This window comes from Gadus macrocephalus, chromosome 6, assembly GCF_031168955.1.
Source record: "Gadus macrocephalus chromosome 6, ASM3116895v1".
NCBI lineage: Eukaryota > Metazoa > Chordata > Actinopteri > Gadiformes > Gadidae > Gadus > Gadus macrocephalus.
This window is the reverse complement of record NC_082387.1, coordinates 27319575-27327254: the sequence shown is the minus strand read 5'-3', so window position 1 is coordinate 27327254 and position 7680 is coordinate 27319575.

Genomic DNA, 7680 nt, shown 5'->3' with positions numbered 1-7680 from the left:
TCGAGGTTGAGTTTAGTGAGGGTTGAAAGTTTTCGATCTAGATTGCAGATCACTATTGTCACTTTATACAAACTGAAAGTATGCGTTGTTGCGTGTTTGTTTTTGTGGGCATTTGACTGAACAGCCCAGACAAATATTGCTACCAAAATGGCACTTCGAAACAGACCACCGCAGTGAGTAAAAGTTATTTTCCTTTATTAAATGTTGACGTTTTTGGGCTGTCTCCTCAGACACAAGCCATCAGTATCCCTGCTCTTTGCACCTTGACATGCATGTCGCCGCTGTTTGTTAACCTAGCTTTGCTGATTTGTATCTTGTGATGTGTGTGTGTTTTTCTTAACAGGTGTTAGATGACTGACAAGATCTATGGGGGGGCCCCCTTTGGGCCCCCCCATACCAACTTAGTCTTCAAAGGAATCTAGTGCCATGGGACTCCAGTGTCTTCAAAACATCCTCGGAATACATGTGTATGAATGGTCCACCGAAGGGTTGATCTGGAAGCCACCACAGTCCACGCAGTAATCTGCTGCGTGGGCCGTAGTGGCTTCCAGAGCCATTTTTCGGTCTTGGTCAGGATTTGTTACCCTTCAATGTAGCAGGCTACGTAAAGCCTGCTTTACGTAGCATTGGAGTACAAATATTGTGCAAAATGCTCATGTAATTGCACTAGCACTAGTAACCTGTAGATTAGCTTAGTTTAACGTCATTCCGTGCTGTCTCTGTCAAATGTGTGGCTTACTTTAAGTCCACAAGGCCCTCTGGTAAACCACGTTGGAACACCCCTGGACAAGGTGATTAGTCACTGGGTGTGTGCTAAAGTTTTGTTCCATTTTTCACTAGTTGGTTAAAGTTTGGTAGAATTGTTTGGATGCTAGCGACGTGATGGCGTATGTACAAGAGCCTACCGTGGCCAGGCCACAGTTGTGACGGTCACAGCCAGATGGCCTAGTGTGAGTGCAACCTTGATTGCATTTGTATACTGTTTACCATTGGATGTTTATGCAATTTGGCTTAATTAATCCGCAGTAAAGCTGCATTTGACTATTCCAGGGTCGTTTTGTACAGGCTTTCAATTGACCAGTTTTTATTTTTTTTTACCTTTGCTTACAATCCAACGGTTGTGACCACTTATGAAACTGGGCTGTGAACCTTGCAATTCTAGTTGCATATTTGTACACGCAAGCTTGTCCATTTCTATCGCCATCACTAACACTAGCTTCAGCATTTCCTTGTAGGCCATTAGCTGACTTGTGTATTGGAGCGATGATTTGGGTATTTTAAGATGCTTGAAAACCTAAAATAAAGCAAAATGCGTGTCTGGTGTGCAAGAGCCAATTTGTTGGCTTGCAGTAGTCGAGGAGTTGCCGTAGGTCGGAAGCCATCTGGAGGTTGTGGTAATGGAGGCTTGTGGTAGATCAGACGTCTTCCCAGGCAGGGCGCGCGGTCTTCTCGATCACAGGGCAATCTTCAGAGGCAATCGTCTTCTCACTCCTCTCTCTGCAAGACGGTGTCACGGCACCAAATGTTAGATTTCAGCTTATTTCTAAACTGTTTGGACAGACTCTGCGTTGTGTATTTTCAGTCGTAGTAGTAATTCTTGAAGTCGAAATCAAAGCAACTTGACAGGTTGGATCAGAGGATTGAATAGATGGTTTATTCCAGGATGTAATACAGCGAGATACAGACTTGAGTTGAATAATCTATAGTGGACCCGGTGGTCGATGACTTGTTCCTTGGCTGTCGAACCCTCTTCTCGTCGAACCAAAGGGTTGGGGTGAGTATAATACAAAAAGGGGATGTATGAATAACACGAAAACAGACGCACTCTCAGCACTGATAAGGTATCTGGCCCTGGCCATGTCCCGGAGGACCAGGTCGGTTCAACCTTGTTGAGACGTAACAATGGCAGAACACCCCGTCAGTATGAGAGGCCCTGGCTTGTCCCTAGACTAGAAATGTGAACAACAGAGACACTAAAATACACCAACATTCTACACTGCCTATCAAAAGAGACTTCTAAAACATATCTGTTAGAACAGTTCCTATACTTCTTGTATAATTTGGTCATGCTGCAAATTTACTTTTTGTAGTTGCTCCATATTTAGTTCTTTGACAGCCTCACCTGCTAGAAAAGTCTATTCAAATCGGCTAAATATAATGAACTAAATTAATAGCCATGAAATGTTGTCACTCATACTAATGGCAAATACCCTCTTTCAGTTGGTGGTTCAACACTGATGTCTCTCTAGGCTCGAGGGAGAGCTCACAAGTAAATTACACAAATGTCCTGGAGCAATTGGGAATACACTTTAATTTAGTCTACCTGACCAGGGACATCTTTGAACTATAGGTCCTTTTCTCTTGTTTTAACCCGAAAGGGCTGAAATATCAACATTTCAGGTATTCTGTTTGGATAATGTGCAAAACTTGTGGCTTCACTAATAAAAAAAATTAACGAATGTATTTTTCTTAATGTGGTTAAACTATTTAAAGATTTGTATGCAAAATATTTCTGCTCAATTTGTGGTCAATGAAACTCTGACATTTTTTAATTTGATAAAACACAACCATGGGTTAAAGGTATTTGCTTTGGGCATCTTTTGATATTTTTAGAATCTAGCTCCATTGACGTTAGAAATGGTGTCTCCCAGTACTGCAAAGTGCTTCCACAAGAATGGGCAGAAAAGGAACTGCCAACTAAATCTATAACATGGGTAGAAAGTTTCCATGGAAGCTCTTGGCTGCTGGTTCCCAACACAGCTCCACTGTTGGCCTGTGACCTTACGTTAAATTTTTTTTGACTTTTGGTGACTTTCACAAAAGAGAAATGAACTGGTTAATACAATAAACAAGACATTTCATGGTACCATTTTGAACTGTTTGTGGATATTGCATTAAATCCATATGCTTGAAACTTTTCAATTATGCATATCAACCAAACAATGGAATGAAATAAATAGTTCAAGCAATTTGTGGGACTTGGCTGCTTTTACATTATTACTCATTTTGGGGGTTATTCCAGTCTCCAACCTGCAGGTCGTGCGAAGAATCATTTGAATGGGAATATTCTATAAATGTCTTGATATCATCTTTCGTCTCAACACTTCTGCTGCAGCCGCTGTTGAAGCGTATGAGTCCTTTGAGACCCCCTTTGATAAAAGGGGTTCGAACAAGGTGAAGGACACCTTGTTCGTCCTCCTACGCCACCGGGAAGATATTTACATGCTTCTGATTGACTAATGAATTGATTCAGCTATTCCCCCAGAAGTCTGGGGTCAAAAGGTCAAAAGGAGACGGCACCAGCCCCGTTGAAAAAAATAGAATACCACCCCACACACTCAGGAGATTAATGATATTTAAATTATTATGACCATGAAGTCTTTATTTGCATGGGTTTACATTTTGTTCTGTGTAGCATGGAAAAATCTGAGAAACACTCCCATTCAGAATGCATTGGTTTACATTTCGTTCTTTGGAAAACGGTTCTTTTTTATTTATTTATTTATTTTCAGTTTTTGAGGAGGTGCTTCAAAGATGCTAATTTTTCTGCAATAATCCAAAATCCAATGGAAAAACCTGTTGGCTTTTTGTCAAGGGAACCCAGGTCGACGCTAACTTCCGGGTTGGCCAACATACGTCATCCCTCCACCAATCTACTGTAAAAACAAATGTTCAAGTTTAATGATAATGCATGAATTTATTCTTTATTCTGCGTAAAAAAGAATTAATGCTTTTGGCGACTGGGTTGGCTCTCAGATATACGTGTTTCTAACAAGATGATATCCTTAAAAGTTACATAAAGTAACAGTTTAATAACACAAACGCAGGAAGCACATGAGCTGCTAGTTTAGCGAAAGCAGCGTTCCTAACAACCTGACGTCGTTGAAACATGCGAGAGAGCCGATCAAATCCTAATAACTATAAAACTAAAGATCAGACACAATCACTGACTGAAGATTATGCAAGTAAAAAGTATATTTCTCGCTAGAAATGTTATTAGAAACACATTTAACTGTGAATCAGTCCTAAAATATTGCATTTCCCATTCAGATAATAAAGATTAATAAAGATCATACACATTCACTGACTGAAGATTATGTAAGGAAAATGTACATTTCTCGCTAGAAATGTCATTAGAAACGCGTTTAATGGTGTATCTGTCCTAAAATATTGCATTTCCCATTCAGATAATAAAGATTAATATAGGCTACGCCGTGTTCCGGAGCCGCGGGGGATTCTGGGAATTGGGGTTGTCAGTTGACAAAAGGGGCTTTTGTTAACTTGTTTTGTTGTTAGGATTAAGTGGGGTTAATGGGTTCGGGATGTTATGTGGTTGTGTGTTGTTCTATTAACATTGTTCGTGTGTTCATTGTTGTCGACACCGTCACCGAGAGTGACGTGACCATCGTTTCGTGCAGCTGTTCCGTGTTGAAGTCTCGTTCAATAAAAACCAACTCTCGTTGTCAAGCGTTCAATAAAAAACAACTCTCGTTGTCGAGCGTGCCCCCCCCCTACGGCCCAGGGCGGTTCAGTCAGGTTCAGACCTGCCCAGGGCGGTTCAGTCAGGTTCAGACCGGCCCAGGGCGGTTCAGTCAGGTCCAGACCGGCCCAGGGCGGTTCAGTCAGGTTCAGACCGGCCCAGGGCGGTTCAGTCAGGTTCAGACCGGCCCAGGGCGGTTCAGTCAGGTTCAGACCTGCCCAGGGCGGTTCAGTCAGGTTCAGACCGGCCCAGGGCGGTTCAGTCAGGTTCAGACCGGGACACAGTGGACCGAGGTTCAAGGGTGGGCACCAACCTCAGATCCCTTGTTCTCTGAATCCATTTCCCTGGGGCATTCTGCCATGAACCGTCTGAGATCTATGGGAACATCTTATCTAATCTTTTGTTGAAGAGTGGATGAATGAGAGTGCAGCATCCTGCATTAGGTTCTAAAGATAACTTTAGTGTTTACCTTTAAAGGTCGTCAATGCTTTCATCCAAAGCCACAGGGAATCCAGATAGAGGTTAGCGCTGAGGTCATAGGGGATCGAATCCAGGACCCTCCAGGTAATGGTGTCAAAACATTACTACCGCAAGACTTCACTATCGCGCCCCATAGCTGGCTAGGGTTCATTTCCCTTGTTGTCTCCGGTTGGAGGGTTCATTTCCCTTGTGGTCCCAGGCTGTAGGTTCAATTCCCTGGTTGTCTCAGGTCGTAGGGTAATTTCCCTTGTGGTCTCAGGGCGTAGGGATCAGACTCTGATGTCCTGCTACGGTCGAGGTTGGAGATAAACTCGTAGCTGTGCTCTAACATGTGGGGGCTCCTCAAACATTACACCAAATGTAACATAAAGGGGGACACATCGCAGGCCCTCACATCTCCCTTCTGTCTTCATGAAACTCAAAAATTAGGCTTCAACACGGCTGTCAGAAGATGAGAATGGTGGAGGAGGTGGTGTTCTGAATTCCTTCTCCAGCCCAGGGTTGTGGTTTGGCAGGCGGGCTGCCGTGTCTGCTCTGTGACAAACACAAGCGGCCTCTCAGCCTGGGCTGACCCTCCACACAGCAGACCGCTGTCCCCAGTGGCACCAAATATGTACAGAAAATTAACATGGAGTTCATTTCTTTCTGAAAGAAAGAACTTTGCGTGCAGAGAGGAAGTGTTTCCTAGCCTTAATGCGGCAGGCCTACGGTATGTGGAGGATCTAATTGAGTTAGCCGTATCATGGCCGTATCCAAGGATTGATTTGATTGGATCTACTTGGTCTGTAGATGGAACATTGTTCCACCTGAACCGCAGTTCAATGTGTCCTGATCCCAAACCAGAGCTGACCTGACAGTGAAAGCATATCTGATGGTAAACAGCAGCGAGGTCCCGGGAGAGGTCGTAACTCGGCCTTTATTCTGGTTTGTTTACGTGTTCCCTGAGCCAGCCGTGTTCCGCTGACGGGCGTCTGGGCAGACGCAGCGAGCCGCCGCCGGGACGGTTCACAGAGGGGCCGCGCGGAGGAGAACCGGCGGAGAGGTGACACGGATGTATCCTGGAAACAAGCGTTGAATCAAACACAGTTTCACGAGACCCCAGACCTACTGGTGCTGTTTGTGTCGGCTGGCGTCCAGTGGCCTGGAGTTCGGAGAAAGCGTGGGTGAGGTATGCGCCCCTCTGAGTGCCGCCGTAAGTCACTATCGGAAACAGACCGGGGGCATCGGTCTCCGTTAGGCGCGAGGCCGCTGGGAGCGTGGCGACGGCGGAGGTGAGCTGATAAGCTCCCTCGCAACGTGGCGTGCGAGCAACATCGGGTCTCCATGTGCAGACACGTTGCCTTTAAAGGAGAGCGTTCTGGGACAGGGCATCGCCGACTGTTTCCACTGCGCATCTCCAGACGCCTAACCTGCAACGACCTTATGTCAAAGTAGAGTAGGGTTTAAAGTCGCCTTGGACATCGCCGGGAGACATGTTTACCTAAGCGCTGCCACGGGGCCATTGAGCAAGACGCAATAGCGTTGCAGCGTTGAATGAGCCGCTCGTAAACAGGAGGACATTGTTCCATCATTGTGCGCGTCTTAGGAAGGTGTTTCCTGTCCCTCTTCCTCAGCGAGGTGCTCCTTCTCCCAGCTGATTAAACAACAAGATTTACAGCAGGTCCTCCTTCTCCTCAAGTGTCTGACCTCCTGCTCCTCTCCTCTCCAGCCAGATGTGTTGGACGTTGGTGGAGAGCTGCTTTGTGAGCAGGCTGGTGTCAGCCCAGCATTGTGCCTCAGACAACATGGATACGCTGAATCAATTTGTGGTTCCTGCTGCAACCGGAAACAAATGTAAGGAAAACATGAAACCTGGTTCTCTGGTTCTCCTCCTGGCCAGATAGAGGGATGGGAGGGGTTTGTGTGTGTGTGTGGGGGGGGGGGGAATGCTGACTGCAGAAGAACGACCTGGAGAAGGCCTCATACCAGACCATGCTTCATGAACCCAGAGAACACAGCAAATATGCAGGATGGAGAAAAAGTATTTAAGTACCGTAACTCTCAATTAGAATTACCTTCGCCACAAGTTCAGCTGACTCTTTTGAGGGCTGGTGGAGAACTTCTTCCAAAGCTGAGCCATACACAGGACAGCGTCCGTAACGGCTCTGTGTCTCCTTTGGTTATTCACCATTTGATGCCATTGATCAATCCACCTCGGATACGTGCTATTAAAGTAGGGGTGGCTTAGAGATGCCCCCAGGTAGACATTGAACCCATTGCCTTTAAGCTGAAAGACAGACCAAGATGCCCCCCAGAAGGAGAGGGCAGAGAGCGGACCTGAAGCGCAAAAGCGGCGAACATGTTGTCTTTGATCTTGTTGGCGGGTAACGTTAAATGATGTCCGTGCACAGCGAAAATCTCATCTCATGATTTACAAGTGGAGAGCCTCTATCCAGGATCCATGGAGCTGCAGCTGAGACAGCAGGCCAGCAGCAGTAGGGTCTGCGGGCTTTACACATCACTGAACACTGGCCTGGGAGTCATCCTTGCCTTGGTCCACGCCTGCAGCCAGAGACACATTGGCTGAGCTGGGATCTCTGGGACAGGCCCAGAGGCAGCCTCTGAGTACTTTAATGGACATGGGAAGGGTTAGAACCAGCAGAACCGGGTCCCACATGAACAGAGGTCTCCGGCTGGCCGGGGTCCATGAGAAAGACACATCAGGGTTTGACGCCATGCCC